Source organism: Macrotis lagotis, chromosome 5 (genome assembly GCF_037893015.1).
Source record: "Macrotis lagotis isolate mMagLag1 chromosome 5, bilby.v1.9.chrom.fasta, whole genome shotgun sequence".
Classification (NCBI taxonomy): Eukaryota; Metazoa; Chordata; class Mammalia; order Peramelemorphia; family Peramelidae; genus Macrotis; species Macrotis lagotis.
In genome coordinates, this window is record NC_133662.1 from 91,818,068 (window position 1) to 91,838,308 (window position 20,241).

The following is a 20,241-nucleotide window of genomic DNA, read 5'->3' on the forward strand; positions in this document are numbered from 1 at the left end:
AGAAATTTGACAGTGACCAAGAAAAAAAAAGTTTTCTAATGTGAATTTGAGTTGTTCCAATTCAGATTGCTTCAAGTATTCTTTTTTGAATGCATTAGATGTTTTTAAAAGGAACCTTATTGAAAATCTTTTTGTAAATACTTATTCTTTAATTTGACTGCTATGGAAATTTTAATTTTTACTTCAAAAATTTCTAAGATAAAATTTAGGAATTTATCTTACTTTAAATGATTGATTAAATTGAGGAAAAAAACCAACTTGGAACTCTTAAGGAATCTGGGACTCCCAAAGTAAAATTGGGACTAAGTTATGAGAAACTATAACCACTTTCTAGGCAGAGCCAGCCTACTTAAGTGTTGGATTATCCTAAAAATCTTTTATAGTATTGTAATGTCACCAGTTTAATATTTTATGATTATGAACATTTCTTAAATATATCTCTTTGGAATTATGAACTTTATGAACACAATATGGAGTTTAACAAGATAAAGGTAGGCAATTCCTGGGAAGTTTATACACTCGTTCTGATTTAACCAGCTTGGGGGTGCATGAATAGGTGATGACAGAATCCTCACATTCAATACTCAAAATGTAGTAGGCAAGAGTCAGGACAGCTAGGATGTTTAGAAAATGAAGATAATTAACTGAATTTTTGTGTGTGTTGGGGGGGGCAGGTAGAAGCAACGAATTAAGCTTGAGTTCTCTACAATGTGAATTATGGTTTTTAAAAGGTATGCAAAGAACTCTGCTTTCCTCTATCTTACTCACCATTGCCACTGTGCCTCATGCCCCTAATGCCCAGGCTTAGCCATTTCAATACATGGGACATAGTACTGCTAATACTAATTCCATCTCATTTCCACAGATAACAGCAGCTCCAGGAGGTGAAAGCAATATATCTGGATAAATCCTATTTTATTCTTCTGATGAAAAGGACAGCGGGTTCCTCTCCCTTTTGAGAGGATCTCATACTGTTAAAATCCTTTGAATATCCTAATGCATGTGGCTTAATATTGGAACTTGAATGCCTCTATTCACTATCATGTAATTATTACTGTCAAAAATGAAAGATATCAGGATGAAATTTCTATACATCATGATAATAAGGAGTCTGAACTCCAAACCTTGTGTTAGGGAATAAGTAATACAAATCTTTTAAGTTATCATAGGCTGACATAAAAATAGCATTATTATGTAGAAACAGAAATGCATCTCATGGGTTGTTCTTTACAACTACTTGAGTGCAAACTCTTATAATCTGATAATGTAATTCCATCCAAATCTCATCATTGGATTAAAGTTTAGAGAAATTATGGCTAGATAGCTGTATAATAATGGTCTGTCATAAATATTTTTAACCTTTTATCACAAACATTTATCATTCTAAAACGAAATAATATTATGGATATAAAAAATCTTTAGAAAAATAGCTTCCAGGAGCGGCTAGGTGGTGCAGTGGATAAAGCACCGGTCCTGGAGTCAGGAATACCTGGGTTCAAATCTGGTCTCAGACACTTAATAATTACCTGGCTGTGTGGCCTTGGGTAAGCCATTTAACATCATTTGCCTTGCAAAAACCTAAAAAAAAAAAAAACAGCTTCCACAAAAAAGTAATTTTCCCTTTTATTTAATCATGAGCCTTTATCTCTCTTTGTTGCCTCTAATCAAGTAGCTAGAAACAAGAGGAAGGAATTTGTCTATTTCAAACCTATAGTTACCCATAGCTTATGGGAGGGGAAATAGGATAACATAAACAGATAAAATTCTGATCCTGATGGGTTTCAAACATAGTGGATTTATTATATTCAAGCCTTCTAGCCCTAGAAGACATACATTAATGTCCACAAGCTACCACACACACTTTTTTCAGTTTGAATGCTCTTATTTTCTTAAAGTGACTATTTTCGATGATTGTCATGGTACAATTACCTTATATCTAAATTTATTTCTCTTTTTCTTTTAAAAATTTCTCACTTCCTTAATATCTTAATGAAGTTAAGTGATGCAATTTATTTTTTTAATTTGTTTTTTCCAATTATATGTAAAGCTAATTTTCAACATTCATTTTTTGGGGAAGATTTGAAGATCTACATATTTTTGCCTCCTTCCCTTCCCTCATTCCTCCTGATGACAGTGAGTAATCTGATATGGGTTATATATGTATAATCATATTTAACATTTTCATATTAGTTGTTAAAAAAGAATGAGGTAAAAGGGAAAAATACACGAGAAAGACAAAAACATAAAACATTTTAAACAGTGAAAATAGTGCTGGCTTTAGTCTACTTTCAGACTAGTTTTTTCTCTGGATGTGGATGACATTTTCCATTACATTTTTAGAATTGTCTTTATTCACCAAATTTCTGAGAGGAGCTAAGTCTGTCATAATTGATCATGACCCAAGGTTGCTGTTAATGTGTATAATTCTCTCTGAGGTTCTGCTCACTTCAGTAAGAATCAATTTATGTTAGTCTTTCCAGGTTTTTCTGAAATCTACCTGCTCATTGTTATTTTTGTATATATAGATCTTTTTCCTTTTTTTTTTGTGATCTCTTTTGGATACAGACCTAGGAGTGTTGTTGGATCGAAAGGTAGGCAGTTTTACTTCCCTTTAGGTAGTTCTCAATTGCTTTTCAGAATGATTGGATCAGTTCATAACTCCACTACAACAGTGCATTAGTGTCCCAGTTTTTCCACATCTCCTACAATTATCATTTTCCCTCTTTTGTCATATTACCCAGTCTGATAGTTGTTTTAATTTACATTTCCCTCATCCATAATAAGTTGGAGCATTTTTCAAATGACTATGAATAGTTTTAATTAATTTATTATCTGAAAACTACTTGTTCATAATCTTTTGACCATTTGTCATTTGGGGACTGACTTGTGATCTTATAAATTTGATTCCATTCTCTATATATTTTAGAAATTAATCCTTTGTCAGTAACACTAACTATAAAAATTCTTTTTCAGCTTTGTGTGTTCCTTCTTATCTTGACTTCATTGGTTTTATTAATGCAAAAACTTTTTTAATATAGTTAAAATCATCTGTTTTACAATTTATAATGTTCTATTTCTTGTTTTATTATAAATTTCTCCCCTCTCCATAGGTAAGAATATTTCTTGTTCCTTAATTGGTCTATGGTGTCACCCTTTTTGTCTAAATACCCATTTTGACCTTATTTTGGTATAAGGTGTGAGATGTGGGTCTGTGCCTAGTTTTTGCCATACCAGTTTTCCTAGCAGTTTTTGTTGAATAGTGAGTTCTTATGCCAGAACCTAGTAACTTTGGGTTCATCAATCAGTAGATTACTGTAGTCATTTACTTCTGTTTCTTTTGTACCTACTCTTTTTTTTTTTTCTTAGGTTTTTGCAAGGCAATGGGGTTAAGTGGCTTGCCCAAGGCCACACAGCTAGGTAATTATTAAGTGTCTGAGGCCAGATTTGAACTCAAATACTCCTGACTCCAGGGTTGGTGCTCTATCTACTGCGCCACCTAGCCGCCCCTGTACCTACTCTTTCCATTAGTCTATTATTATATTCTCATTTCTAATTGTTACAGAATTATTTTCATCAGTTGACTTTTGTATCGCCTTTTCCATTTGACCAATTCTGTTTTTAAAGAACTTCATTTCTTTTTCCTATTTGCCCGGTTCTATTTTTTAAAGATTGTTTTCTTTGTCCATTTGATTAATTGTATTTTTGAAGGAGTTACTTTCTTCTGTCAGTTTGTGTGCTTCTTTTTCCAAGATTTTGACTTTCTGTTGCATACCTCTCATTGCTTTCCTCAATTTTTCTACTTGATTTTTAAAATCCTATTTGAAGGGGTAGCTAAGTGGTGCAGTGGATAGAGCACTGGCCCTGGAGTCAGGAGGACCTGAGTTTAAATCCGGCCTCGGACACTTAATCATTGCTTAGCTGTGTGTTCTTGGGCAAGTCACTTAACCCTATTGCCTTGCAAAAGCCAAAAACAAATAAAAATAAGAATCCTATTTGAGATCTTCCAAGAAGACTTTTTGGGCGTGAGACCAATTTATATTCCTCTTTCAAGCTTACATGTAGGCCTCTTGTATAATTTCCTCTTCTAAGATGGTGTTTTGATCCTCATCACAATAGCAGCTTTCTCTGTTTAGGCATTTTTTCTGTTTCTTACTCATTTTTAACTTAGTTCGTGGTTTTTAAAGTTGAGCTTTGTTCCTGGGCTGCAGCAGGGCACTGTCCCTACCTTTTTGGCCTGGAGGTCAGAGGCCTGCTCCCTGACTTTCCCTGTGCTGTGACCTCTGATACTAGCAGCTTACCCACTGTGCTTGGGGTTACCAACCTAGTCACATGGCTGTGCTGGGTTCTGGCACCTTCTATGCTGTTCCTGGAGGCCTCTCATTTGGCCTGCTGATCTGGGACCTGGGGGGGTCTTGGTTGCTGATCCTTATTGTAGCTGAGAGCCTCCCACTAGTTTCTGTCCACATGCACTGGGCCATGCTCTCCAATCACCCAAATGAGAAATCCATCCAAGATATCTCATGTTGGAAAATTGGTCCACTCTTTTTTGTGGATTTAATCCAGAATCCATTTAGAGGATTGATTAATATTTCCAAGGGAAACTGGAAAGAACTCAGGGAAGTTCCGGGCTTCTCTTCTCCCATTTTGTCACCCCCCTCCCCTGCCCCTGTGATAATGTTTTAATGACCCTAGGTTCTTTTCTGTAAGCCCACATTACTTTATGATAGGTTTCTTTTGGGGGGGGGGCATATATGGGAAAGGAGGAAAACATGAGATGTTTGATGTTTGGAATAATTTATGGAGGAGAATCTTTTTAAAAAAACCTAACCAATCTTGTGACTGTGAACACTGTTGAGAAAATGATTCAGAAAACTCCTGGTCTATACTTGCTTCTCTATACAACTAGATTGTGCATTTTTTCTAGAAGGATAATCTTATATTTTGATATTTTGGATGTGGAAAATTTAGATTTTTATATATTCATTGGGCCAGATCTCTTGCTTTTAAATAATGATAATTGACAGCTGAATTTTTTTCAAAGCATATGAACATAGTATACTCAAATTTCATCTACAGCACAGTTGTTTCTATCTTAACCATTTCCTAGTCCCTCATGATTTATCTCCAACATAATTGTTATGCTGATTAGGATTTGATTTGATTTGATATAATATATCTTATTTATTTGCTTTGATGTTATATGCTGATTGGCTTTCTCCACTAAATCATTTAGAAGTACTGTCAAAATGCAAGTGTACCTCACCTAATATTAATTGGTTTCATGAAAAAGAAACATTAAAAATGGTTAATTAGTTCATGAATTATGAATGGGGGATTTCTAGCAGATCAAATATGAGGTTATAGTAGTTTAAATTAGGTCTTTAAAGATACCTGAAACTATATAATCTTTATAATGCCTCTTTTCCTTTCCCAGGGGCTCAAGATTTTTTACCAGCTTGTCTGTTGCTACTGCTTTCCATGGTTATATTTATTCTAATATATTCTAATAGAAATCCTGTTTCTTACTCATATGATTATGGGCAGCAGTGATAGCAGTAGCAAGGACTGTGAAATCTAACTAACAGAATTTAATTTAGAGAAAGACAAAGGATGGGTCTGTCCACTCTGGGACCACATTAAAAAAAAAGAAAAAAAACGACATTCCAAGCATCTAAAATGTTTTGACGATTTACTGTCAATTGATCTATGTAGTCTAACTGGATTTTGAACCTTTAAGCTTGACCCTAGATCTTGGTTTTTATTCAACTTCTGAGATTGACTATTTTCAGTCCCAATACCATTCCTTTCAGCTCTTTGACTAATCTTGCTTAAATACCTTGCTTTTTATTTTAATTTATTTCATTTTCAGCCAGATATTTCTAGACCCTACCTACCTTGGAGGAATTTTTCTACTGCTGCTGTTTTCCCTTACTTCTCTAAACCAAGGCCACATCATTCTAAGCCATTGGAACCTGCCTTGCTACAGTAAAATGGAGAGCTATGAAGTCACCAAGATCCAAATGGTGGTGGCTATTATTATTCAAATGTGTCCATTACCCCCTGAACTATACCATGTCAAACCCTGCTGTCCTACCCATCATAGCAAAATCTGTGCAGGTTCATGTTCATTGTGTCCATAATATTATCTGTCTATCTCATCTTCTACTGCCCTGTTTTCCTTTTGCCTTCCAACATCAGAGTCTTTGCCAATGAGTCTCATCTTCTCAGTTATATGGCCAACAGTATTAAAGCTTCAGCTTTAATACTGATCTTCTAAATGAGTAGCCTGAATTAATTTAAATATTGACTGATTTGACTTATGTGCAGTCCAAGAGACTCTCACAAGTCTTTTCCAGCACAAGTTTTGATTCTGCAACACTCAGCCTTGCTAATAGTCCAACTTACAAAGTCATACATTGCTACTGGACATACTAAAGTTTTGACTATAAAGACCTTTATTAGCAAGATGATGTCTGTGTTTTTAGTCTGCTATTCAGATTTGCCACAGCTTTCATTTCAAAGAGCATCTTTTAATTTCTTGCTTTCAAACTTGGGAACTCTGTGTGTTCATTTCATTTCATAATCAGGTATATTTCTAGCCAAAGTTTGGTGAATAAAATATACATAAATGTTACATTGAACTTGCTTAAAATAAATCATTTAAAATTGCAGTGACTTTAAATTCAATAATTGTCTTACCAAAATAATAGCTCTTTCCTAGCTCGTTCTACCACTTAATGTGACCCTGAGCAAGCCCTTTAACCTCTCTTTAATATGGAGGTGTAACATGCCTCATCTTTAAGATGAAGGTTATATTTTATCTGCTTGACTGTTAAGGGCTAAAATAATCCCTGCAGATTCTTTCCACTCCTAGTGTCTTAATTATTTCTTTCTTATATGTTTTGAATTAGACTTTTCAGGTTATTAATTCCAACTTCCTCTATTAGGAGACTGAGGCTTACCTGAAATGACTTGCTCATAGCCACACAGGTAATATAGGTGTTAGAAGTAGAATTTTACCTCTACTTTTCCTTGCTACAAGTCTAATTTGCTAACCTTTGTATTGTAGCCTTGCTATTAGACAGTAATTTTGAGGTCCCTTAATTATCATGGAGAGAGAAACATATATTACATCTGTTGTGTCATGTTATTATTTTAGGGTTATCAGTAAGATATGATTTTCTATTTAATTAGAAATATTTTAATATTTCTACTCTACAATTAAAATTATTTTAACTTTTCCTCTTCATTTCTTTTGCCCATCGTAGTTACTACTTTCAAAAACTTGAACTAGAAATCAGCTTTGTATTACTTGCTAAAATCATCATATCCCTTCTTTCAAAAGGTCAGAATTCTAATTTCTAGACCTGGTGACTTTGAAAACCATGAAATGAAGTGGTAGAAATGGAAAATATAATTAGATGAACTACATTTTCAAGTTTAAATGTCACTTATTAAATGTCACCTAATTTGATGCTGTCCTTAAAGTTCTCCTGTGGAATAATTGCATTTATAATAAGCTTATATTTATTTATGTATTCCTTGGGTGAGATACACTTCTGCCTCTCAGTTTAGTGTAAAACCCTTTCCATTTTGTTACTTGTGCTTTCTTTCTGGCTCTTGGTCTTCTTGTTTTAAATTTCCTGAGGTGCCCCAGGTTAGTGTATGATAGAAGGCAGCATCAACTGGGGTTTCCCAAGGAGCTGGCAGAAGAGCCTGAGGCTCTTCTATCCTCCTTTGGATGTTGATATTTCTTTCAGCATCAGGAGAATGCATTTGAAGCTATTCCTTCCAGGAGCTTTTCATCCAAAATTTTGTGTGCTAGGCGTTGATAGGGCTAAATTCTCCAGCTTTTCAGAAAGAATTTCTGAGAGAAATATTACTTGGGAATGGGGAATTTTATAGCTAAATGTCTCATTGCTGCTTTGCAAACAACTTTAAAATATTCACCTATCTCCTAGTCCAGTGTAGTCATACATTCGGTTGCCTAATCAAGTATTAAGAGCTCCTCTGGGGAACTTTTAGCATATTAGAAGGTGTATGTGTGTGTGTGTAAGTATACATATCCATACACATATACATATATATTTGCATATATAATAGATATGCAGAATAGATACAAGATGATAATGAGATGAGGAATAGATCAGGTTCATATTGGAGGGTAACACAAGTTGAACTATGTAGGAATTAAGGCATTTCAAGAGATGTGGTAGGAAGTACATTTCAGGCATGATGGGGCATAGCAGTACAATGAGAAATGGAAAAGAAAAAAGAGTACTGTTTAAAATAGTAAAAGGACTAAACTGACTGGGCCAGAGCATAGGAAGCACATAGTGAGACTAAAGAACAGTCAGTTTCTAAATCTTATTTTCTATACCATCTTTCAGATCAGTCTACTCATATAGCTGTCACCTTGGTTCAGGCCTTTAAAGGTCTATATAATATGATATTGCAATTGAACTTCCTGAGGTCTCTGTCCTCTCCAGTCCATCCTACAGACTGCTGCCAAAATAATTTTCCTTAAGTACTTATCTGACTATATAATTCGTCTACTTGCTCAACTCTGGCTTCCTATTGCTTCTCGGATAAAACATGTACTCCTCTTTCAATACTCCTTTTTTAAAGGCATTGCTCAGTTACTCTTGCTCTTTAATGTCTAGTCAAACTGACCTTTTTCTTTTTCCTCACTTACACGCCATCTTCCGTCTCTGTATTTTTGATTCAGGCTGTTTCATATTCCTTCCATACCTCTTCTTCATAAAATGGGCCCATCTCTTCCTTTGAAGGTACATGTTGACCCTATCCTCTGCATCAAAACTTTCCTATTTCCCCAAACTGTTACTTCCCTCTCTAACTACCTTATGTTTAATATTTTTTATATTTCTTCTGTATAAGGCTGTGTATAATTTAGACTTGTTGTCTACCTCATTAGAATGTAAACTCATAATGAATAGGGATTATCTTATTCTTTGTCCTTCTATTTCTCATACCCAGCATGATCCTGTTGTGAGGGGTTTTAAATGCCACACAGGGATTTCTTTTGCATTCACTTGTGAATAATTTTTTGATTAATTTTCTCCATTCATTCATGCAGCATATGCTTCTTGAATATCTATCTATAAGAGCAATGTGGTGAGTGAGATAAAAAGATAAATAAAATATGGCCTCTAAGGAGATTATAGTCAAACAGAAGATATAAAACTTAGGGAAACTACAATTCTAGGCAGAATGTGAGAATTAAAAATGGAAGTAAGAAGCTCAGAGTTGAAAGATAACAGTGGGCTATAGTCCAAGCTATGTCTGAACAACCATCTCTTTATAAAACCTAGATGTAGTCATCTTGCCTTCACTTAATAAAGGCTCCCAGAGATAAGGAACTTAAAACTTTCCAAGATAATTCAGTCCATTTCTGGAGTAAACTAATGGATATGGGGATTTTCCTAATACTCCCCCAAATCTTTCTCTATCAAATTTATGTATTGCTCAGAAGCAAATATAAGATGTCTGGTTTTTCTTTCATATGACAATCTTTCAAATACTTGAGAACAGTGATGATCATACCTACCCCATATCATATTCTTCACCCCCCCACCTTTGGCAAGGCAAATGGTGTTAAGTGACTTGCCCAAGGTCACACAGCTAAGTAATTATTAAGCATCTGAGGTCGGATTTGAACTCAGTTCCTCCTGACTCCATGGTAGGTGCTCTATCCACTGTGCCACCTATCTGCTCCTCCCATGTCACATTCTTAAAGATAAATATCTTCAGTTCCTTGGGATTCAAGTGGATATCTTTGCTTACCTTCATATGCATCTTTTTTTTAAAATCCACGTCACGGATTCAAATTTTCCAGGTATGTCCAGTGGGACATCCTAACATCAACTGTGCCCTCTCTTTTGAAATGATAGTCTCTTTTTCTTTGGTTTCAATATTTATTACAGTGATTTTCTTCACATCAGGCTTCCAACATCATTCTATCATCCCGTACAGATTACCTCATCTGCTTTTACTGAGAAAGTTGAGGGCACCTGTCATAAGCTTCTTCATTTTTTGTACCTTGTATCTTAAAACCTCTCCATATTTTTGTTTATATCTTGCTTTTTCTCATGACCTTTGATTTTCTACATTTGACTCTTATTATCCCATCATTTATTTTCTATAAACTTGTCCAATCATTCATATTCTTTCTTTTATCTCATTACCTCTGCTTTCATATATTATACTCAGATATTCCCTAGCTTTAAAAAGGCCTAACACTGGCTTTCATTTGTCCCTGATAATCCCTTAAACTACTATATTTATTCTGTCTTTTACTGCTAAACTCATTTGCAATTACTGCTTCAACTTCCTCACTATACACTCATTCTTCTGTCCTTGGGAATCCACTCTTCTTATCTTAGGTTTTAATTCCCTGTTTTTCTTTTTCTTTTTCAGGTTTTTTTTTTTTGCAAGGCAATGGGGTTAAGTGGCTTGCCCAAGACCACACAGCTAGGTCATTATTAAGTGTCTGAGGCCAGATTTGAACTCAAATACTCCTGACTCCAGGGCCCATGCTCTATCTACTGTACCACCTAGCTGCCCCTTTAATTCCCTGTTACCATCTTTATTACCTGTATTGCTATCTGCATATCATTCTTCTTGTCAGGGAAAATTTTTCATTTGTACTGTTTTGTACAATTGTCCTTTCCTTCATTAGATTATAAATTTTTTTTTTTTAGGTTTTTTGCAAGGCAAATGGGGTTAAGTGGCTTGCCCAAGGCCACACAGCTAAGGTAATTATTAAGTGTCTGAGACCAGATTTGAACCCAGGTACTCCTGACTCCAAGGCCGGTGCTTTATCCAGTACACCACCTAGCCACCCCTATAAATTCTTTTTCAGAATAAGCCATGTCATCTATTTTTATATCCTCAGCACTTGACAGCTTAGTATAGTACTTTGTACAGAGTATATTCTCACTGTTTGTTAAATTGAATTGAAGACACAAAGTTGAATAATTGTATTTTCTCTTTGTCCTTGATTAACACTATCTCTCTCAGTGCCAAACCATTATCTTATCCTTGTGATCTTTCTCTTCAACCTAATCTAGCTTTTAAAAGACTTTTTGATCTTTTCATTATAAGCCTGAGCTTTGGTTGTCCAGACATTTTTACAGAAGCATATCATTCTTTTCTATCTTCTTTGCTTACCTTTGTAAGCATCTTTTGTTTTTTAAATCTGAGCTGGTTGATGGATTCTTTCTATCTGTATAATTTTATTTAGTCCCCATTTTTCTTTGTCAGAATCTTTTCCATCCATATCATAATCAGGATATCGTTCTAAAAGGAATCCCATTCCTCTTGAACTGTTCTTGTGAGCCTGTTTGAGGGCACATCCTTTCTCTGAATTCTGACATTTGCTTTCTCAAAAGAGAAGGTGTCTGTCCTATTATTACTGCCTCTCCTCATTTTAACCATTATACATTCTTAAGAAAGTGAAATCCATTTCCTCCCAAGGATTTTGTTACTAGTCAGAATTAGGTCCAAATTAGCAGTTTCTTCCACCTTTTGAAATATAAAAGTATTTAGATTAACTTTGATATTTTTATTTAGTATGTGAATTGGGTAAGTATAATCAGGTAAACTGAGGAAAATTCTTTTCTTGGAAAATCTAAATCTGTGGGTCTTTAATATCTTTATAATTATCATCAGCCTAATTATCATTCTCATAAATATTACTTGGGAGTAAAAAAAGTGGACTATCATTCTTTTTCTCATCTTTACCGTTATACACTATGAGACCCATAGAAGAATAAGAATGTTATATCAACATATATATATATATATATATATATATATACATATATTATATATCATTACTATTATTTATTGAATATTAATGAAACATTGTATAGAAATATAGGTTAGATACACTTCCTACTCAGTGACACCAGCAAGTCATAAAAATGTGAAAATGTCATTTCATGGATACTTAGTAGTTGATTTCATTAGCCTTGCATAAGCCATTAGCTCTATTTCTACTACTACTAGTGAAAAATTTACCCAGGCTTAAACAGGATTGGGACAGTACTAAGTCTACAGTGTATGGGGGGTAGGTGGGTAGAGCCTATAATATTAATATATATATTAGTAAAAGAAGGTAGAGAAGGAGACTAAGTCTTGGAGAATAATATGGGGTAGGTAAAGGAGAGAATAATTGGAGAGAAATGAAAATAGCCAAAGGGAATCAGTGACTTTGCAACTTAGATATTTGTGATTGGTTGGTTAGCCTAGGTCCTTTTATTTGGTGGGGTCATCACAAATCCAGGGTGAAGTCCTCTTGCAAATTTTCAGAAAAGATTTTCTCATGTAAATCAAACTCAGAGGAGGCTGATTTATAGATTATAATATAGATTTATAGATTAAAATGTCATGAATTTTCATTGTATCCATTTGTGTATATTTCAGGTCCCTTACTGCTAATTCACATTTATATAATGCATGAAGGTTTGAAAACTGCTTTCATCACAAAACAACTCTGTGAAGGGTGAGTGTGATACAAGACTGGAAAGATAGAAAGAACACTGGGTCTGAAGTCAGAATGAGCTGCTTTCACATGTGACCCCAATCATTTACTAGCTGTGTGACTTAATCTCTATTTGCTTTAGTTTTCTAATCTGTAAAATTAAAATGTGAATAGCATCTACCTCACAGGATTATTGTGAAGATTAAATGAGATGATAATTATAAAGTGCTTAGCACAATGCCTGGCACAAAGTAAGCACTGTATAAATATCATCATCATCATCATCACCATCACCATCACCCAGAGAATTGATATGATTTGCTGAAGACCATACTAATTGTATAGTTCTAAGCCACATCTTTTTTTTAATAAAAGAAAGATTTTATTTATTTTGAATTTTACAATTTTTCTCCAGTCTTGATTCCTTCCCCCACCCCTCACAGAAGACAGTCTGTTAGTCTCTACATTGTTTCCATGGTGTACACTGAAATAATTTGAATGTGATGAGAGAGAAATCATATCCTTAAGGAAGAAAAATAAAATGTAAGAGATAGCAAAATTACATAAGATGATAACTTTTGTTTTTATATTAAAGGTAATAGTCTTTGGTCTTTGTTCAAACTCCACAATTCTTTCTCTGGATACAGATAGTATTCTCCATCACAGATACCCCCAAATTGTGCCTGATTGTTGTACTAATGGAATGAGAAATTCCATCAAAGTTGGTCTTCACCCCCATGTTGCTGTTAGGGTATACAATGTTCTTCTGGTTCTGCTCATCTCACTCAGCATCAGTTCATGCAAATCCTTCAAGGCTTCCCCGAATTCCTGTCCCTCCTGGTTTCTAATAGAATAATAATATTCCATCACATACATATACCACAGTTTATTAAGCCATTCCCTAATTGATGGACATTTACTTAATTTCCAACTGTTTGTCACCACAAACTGGGCTGCTATGAATATTTTTGTACAAATGATGTTTTTATCTTTTTCATAATCTCTTCAGGGTATAGACCCAGTAGTGGTATTGCTGGATCAAAGGGTATGCACGTTTTTGTTGCCCTTTGGGCATAATTCCAAATTGTTCTACAGAAAGGTTGGATGAGTTCACAGCTTCACCAACAATGTATTAATGTCCTATATTTCCCACATCCCTTCCAACATTGATCATTGTCCTTTCTGGTCATAATGGCCAGTCTGAGAGGTGTGGGGTGGTACCTCAGAGATGCTTTAATTTGGATTTCTCTAATAAGTAGTGATTTAGAGCAATTTTTCATATGACTATGGATTGCTTTGATTTCCTCATCTATAAATTTGTCTTTGCAAATACTTTGACCATTTGTCAATTGGGGAATGGTCCAAGCCACATCTTCATCTTGTATCTTCTCATTTCAGAATCAATCTTCTTTCTCTCTACTACCCTGTTGCTTCTACTACTATAGCAGAGTTACATGCTTTATCTCCATATGCCTTTTCTCTTTTTCTTTATCATTTTAGCCATCTCTAGAGCCCAGCTCATCCCTCAGCTCTGTGAATGCCTTTCCAACCCACAATGATATTCCCTTTCTCTCAATTAACATCCCTTATTTTATGTATTTGACAGTCATAATCCTACCATTTGAAATATCTGGCATTACTTTATATTGTACAATTTCTATATCAGATGAGGTATGGTGCAGAAAAAATTCAAAACCACTTGAAATAATTGTCGGTTGAAGGAATAAGATCCTTTAACCTGGAGCAAATGAGTCTTGTGGGGATGATTGGGTAGAATTAAGAGTATGGTAGCTGTCTTCAGTTATCTGAGAGGCTTCCATTTTGGAAAGGAATTAGGCTTATTTTATTTTGTGACAGAAAATAGAGCTGGGGACAATGGATAGATATTGCAAAAAGGTAGATTTTAATTTGGTATGAGGAAATGCTTTAAAATTATTAGAAATAATTACAAATGGAATTACTCATTGTTTTTAGAGGTCTTCAAGCAGTGACTGTATTTGCTCAAGTTGGGCAGTGGGGCAGTTTCCCTGCTGGATTAGGTAAACTCTGAGATTAATATTTTTTCATTGTTCTATGACCTTTGTAGTATAATGACTTTATGGAGAGGGAGAGAGAGAATAAACTGAATAATATTGATTCATTTTTTTTGGCCATCTTTAGCTTATACTCCACTGGGCCTATTAACTATTGCCCCTTTAAATTTATCATTTACATTACATTTCCTAAGAGTGTGAGGTTTTTTTTATTCTATAAAGATTTATATCTCCCTGGTGGAATTTGGGAGATCATTGAGTTCTTTAAGCTTTGCAAAGCTTCCTAGTCTCATTAAAAACATATATTAACATTTCTACCACATAATGAAAGTCTTTGGAGTAATTGTTTAGCTATCCCCTCAAGCTGTATTATTTGGGATCTTTCTTCCTTTTCATTGTCATATACTAATTCAATTATATTCTCCCTATTTCTACTTTCTTTCTCCTCACTTATTTCTTCGTCCCTGACTATCTGCTTACAACTTTTATTCTAATGAATCTGTTCTCTCCTGCTACAGATTTCTTTTCTTTTTCTTTCTTTTTTTTTTAACAGATTTCTTAATTAGTAAATCCAATTATTTTTCATTCCTTATGCTTCTTGGAAACTTTTATTTTGCCCTCTCTCCCTATTGTCCTCCTGAATTTATGAACACGTCTTATTTTTCTTTGCTATTTGATCATTTGTTGTCAGCCTGCTAAGCATAGGCATTCCCAACCTTCTATCCTAGATGATCATCTCTAGATGACTCACAAATTTATATTTACAGTTCTGATTTTGGCCTTAAATTCCTGGAGAGCTTTGCTTAGATGCCACATTGTTACCCTAATTCATATTATTTTAGTTCATAGGGTAAACAAAAATAAATATTGCCCAATTTCTTCTACTCATTTTACTTCGTACCATTTAACAGCAAACACTTGTCTAAATAGTGATTTTGTTGTTAATCATTGTTTATATCAAGAAGAGAAAAGAAAGCCCATGTAAAAATTTACATATTCAAGCATATATTTAAGATTCTTCTTTATATCTTTTGAGGGACTGGAGATGGGGATGTTTTAAGTGTTCAAGTCTGCCATTTGAGATTGTCCTCGAGTAGCTGTTTAGGTATATATTTGCTTTCTTGGAATAATGGGCCCCGTCTCTTGTGTGTATCAAGGACACTTTTCTAGTATTTCATGTTTCCCAGGACTTCTCAGTCAGTAATTGTTTAGTAAATTTTTTCTTCTGCTCCAAGAATTGCTTTTTTGAAATCTTTGAGCATTGTAATTGATTAGGTGAGTTGGGAAAGATGAAGAAGAGAGAAAAGGAAGTAAGAAGAGAGGCTTAACAGCCCGTGGCCAACTTTAGATTTATTGTGCCTGCTTTTATGGATCATTATCAACTCCATGAAATTTTCACAAAACCCATAGTTTCCTTCACAAAGACTGAGATACCAAAGGAAAAAAGTGCTCTTAGACTTAATGACCTTAAATTCTAACTCCAGATTTTAATTATCTTAAGCCAATCTCCTAATTTTAAAACATTCTGTGGTTTAGAAAAAAGGTTAATATTCAAGGGATTTTTGTTGAGTCACACATTGGAGGAATTGTCATCAATGAAATGAACTAGTAAGAAGTAGATCATATCCAGAAGGGTACCATAGGCCCCAGAGCACTATATCAAAATTGTCTAAAAAATACTAAGGTAGACTTGTATAGAATTTGACTTGGTATCAAAGGACTTGAGTTTGAATCCTAGTTCTATTACTACCAGTGAATCTTTGAGCAGCCTAGTTTCCCTTTATAGGTCTGATGGTCTTTAAGGTTTCTATAAATCAAGCTGACAATCCATAAATATTTATTATATATCTACTACATGCCAGGGGTAAGAGATTCAAAACAACATTCCTTCCATGGCCATATTTCTTTCTAAATTCTTCCTTTCTACAGTCTTCTAAAAAAGTCATCCTTTGTTCTTTTCTCTGATTTCAGTGGTCCTGCCACCCCATCCTCCTCCTGTGTGAAAATTTACTTGATGTCCCCAGTTATTAATATTCCTTCTTCTAATTGCTATACATTTATTTATATGTATAAATATTCCATCTCCCAGTGGAACTAAAATTTCTAGAGTAGAAAGAGATTGATTGCTTCTTTTTAAGTCTGTATCTCCAGAGCTTAGAACAGAATCTTGAACATAATAGGCATTTAAATATTTGTTAACTTTTGAATAGATAAATTTCAACCTTCAACAGCAGTATAAACCCTTTGATAGTAAGCAGTATGATTAATGGGTTTTTTCCCCTGTCTTTCAGATCACCTAGCATAGTTAATTGCATTCAGTAAATATTTGACTGATTTGTTGGTTAAGAAGTGATAAAAACATAGTCAACGTTGTTTTTCATTAGTAAAGTTTAACCTCCTTGGGAAGAAGGATAAAATGACCTCTAGGGCTAAATTGACTCCTAAGTGTGTAATCCTATAATACTATAGAGTATTGTTATATATCTCCAATCTCTAATTATATTAAAATTAGAGAAGCTAGGAATATGTTACCTTAGCCCTAAAACTCCCTTCTATTTTTCCCCTAGAAATTTTATGCCAGGCAGTTGTTCTAACTCCTGTGATCTAAGAAAATTTTACAGCACTTGAGTACAATAGCAAATCAGTAAATTTCAGTAGAATTGTAAAGTAGCCAAGGGAGCTAATTAGCAAGTGAATACAATTAAAATAGATTGTGTAAGGTCTAGAAAAAGCCATTTCTCTGTCTCAGACCAAATAAAAGTTTTATAGGAATATAGACAGAATAATTACAGATTTCATAAGAATTTATTCATTTTAGTGAAAAATTTTGAACATTGTAAAAACATTAAATAGGCTATTATAAAAAAGGAACTGAAGAAATGCTTATTTTTCCCATCATTGATAGATGTGAGGATGTCCAAGGGAGAACAATCCACTTTGGTATATCAGGATTTGTTGACGGTCTAAGGATGTTGGACCTGGAAAAGATAAGGCTTAAGAAACACTTAATGACAAAGGATTGTCATACAGACAGTTGGTTTTAGAATGCAGAACTAAAAATAATGGGTAGGATTTGCAGAGGCATATTTCAGCTCTGAATGTGAAACAAGCCTTCTAACTAATATATCTAAAAGGAGGTGGTATATAAGTCCACTCTGGATAATCCTCAGGGAATGTCAAAGGGAAGTTTCATATTCATAGATGTAGCTGATTAGAATGGCCTCTTAGTTATCTTCCATCTATAATTCAGACTTATAATGTTATGTGATCTTGTATTATATTTAGAATGATTTTCTTTGAATTCCTTTGTGAATATATATTTTTTTTAGATTTTTGATATCTATATTTGTTTTTGTTTTTAAAGAGGTGGTATTTCTTTTAGCAGCATCTTAGAGCACTAGTATATCTACACAAAAACTACTGAATATTCAAATTGAGAACTCCACTTGTTTTCATTGATTTTTTTTTTTTGGAGTGGAGAACTTCCTTAGTATTAGAATTTGTAACTTTGGATTAAATATCTGTGAAGTGCCTACTGTATACAGAGTTTTAGAGGAGAGGAATTCTTCAGAAAGTTGATAGCCTTGTAGGGGCACTTAATAGGCATCATTTGTATTAAGATTATTTTTATAAATGCATAATAAAAAGAGTAACCCAAATACTATGTGAGGTTTGAGAAGGGAGGAAGGAATGAATTATAGTATTGTAGATAAATATAACATAGATTTATAACTAGAAAGCACTTCAATGTCTAATCTAGCTCCCTCATTTTAGAGATGAGGAAACTGAGCTTTTCCAGAGTCACGCTGGCAATAAGGATCAGAGGCAATATTAACCTAGGTCCTTTGACATCAGTCAGTGCTCTTTACTGTATGATCAGAAAAAGCCTCATGAAGAAATTATTTGAATTGGACCTTCAGGAATAAAAAGGATTTCACTATCGGTGCAAGGGAAGGAAGGGAAAAAAGTAGAAAAAAGGAAAAGCACAGTACATTTCAATCTATGGAAGAAAATGAACAAAGGCGAAAGAAGTAGAACAATCCGGGGAGAATAGAGGTGATAAGATTTCAATTTTGAGAATGACATGTGTGACAAAAGGTAGTAGGAAATAATTCAGGAAGAGGTCATATTAAAGAAAAGACATCAGGGATGTTGCTGAGTCATAGTTTCTCAGAGTTGGCTAGGTATTTTAAAGGTTCTTTAATTTACTGGCAAATGTAAGTTTTACAATATGCCCAACAAATGGTCATTAAACCTATGCTTAAACTCCAGTGATAGGACTGTTTCCTGAACCAGGCTTTATTGTTAAGAAAGTTAATCAAAATCTCTGCTTCTGCATCTTCTCTCCTTTTTCTAAACTTTGGATTGAAGTTTAACAAATCTAATCCTAACTTCCATATGGCATATGACCTTATAACCTTTGAAATACTTGAAGAAAGTATGTCCCCACTAAGTTTTGTCTTCTCCAGATAAATATCCCCAGTTCTTTCAACTGAACCTTCTAATGACATTGTTTCTAGTCCCACTATCATTCTCCTTACTGTCCTGCTGAGCACACCACTGTTGTCATCTTCTGTAAATGTGAAAACCAGAACTGAACATAGGACTTTAGCTGTGCTCTTACTCTGGCATCTATTCTATAGCCTGATTGCCATTAATTTTTGTGACTGGATTGGGCTACTATTGTGTGGGAAATTAAAAGAGATAATTTCTATGGTAAAGTCAATGCTTAAAATAAATGAAGTATGCCCCCATTATAGCTACATATTTTTTCATACATAGTAGACTATTCAGAGATTTATTCATTATTTAAAGCCTGCTATTAAATTCCATTAAACAAATATTTATTATGCATCTACTAAGTATAACGTTGGAGGCAACAAAATAGTAATATAGAGGGCCAACTTTAGCATCAGGAAAATCTAGGTCCAAATCTTAAGGCTAACTGGGTGATAATGAATGAGTCACATGGTCTTACTCTTTTAAAACTGTAAATTTCAAATCACTGGTCAATCTGCATTAGTGGAGGAAATTTCCATATTAGGAGTTCCATATATATTAGGACTAGGATAATACTTCTCTTCCCTCTCCAATCCCTCCATAAAAGTGCAAGACACATGTGCTAGACCCTGGAGATTAAAAAAAAATCCAATACATACCCTGATTTTAAGGATTTTATATTCTATTGGCAAGATAAAATATATACATACATAAATATAATGAGAGGGAAAAATTAATAACAAAAAGTATCTTAAAATGATTCACAATGGAGTTAACAACATAATTGATCCTGGAGTGAAAGTAAGGATTCTAAGACATGGGAATAAGTATAGGTAATAGCTACTAAGTTATTATTATTTTAAAAAAATATTTTTTATTAATTTAAGGCAATGGGGTTAAGTGACTTGCCCAAGGTCACACAGCTAAGCAATTATTAAGTGTCTGAGCTTGGATTTGAACTCCGATCCTCCTGACTCCAGGGATGCCACCTAGCTGCTCCCTACTAAGCTATTATTAATAGGAGTCCATTTCATCCAGAGTATAACTTATGTAAAAATGATTGATGTAAAATAAAATTAGAAATCAATTGATCAATAAGCATTAAGTTATTATACTTGGAGTACTAATAATAGTGGAACTACATTTGAACTTTCTGTGTTTTAATTCCTGATGTGCCATGTGAAGATGTGGCAATGGCATTTA

At 34.2% G+C, this 20,241-nt stretch overlaps 1 protein-coding gene across 1 annotated transcript in view; it reads left to right on the top strand.

Moving 5' to 3' along the window:
• MANEA (mannosidase endo-alpha) overlaps positions 1–20,241 on the top strand; it is a 72,891-nt gene that overhangs the window by 15,062 nt on the left and 37,588 nt on the right. The window lies entirely within an intron of this gene.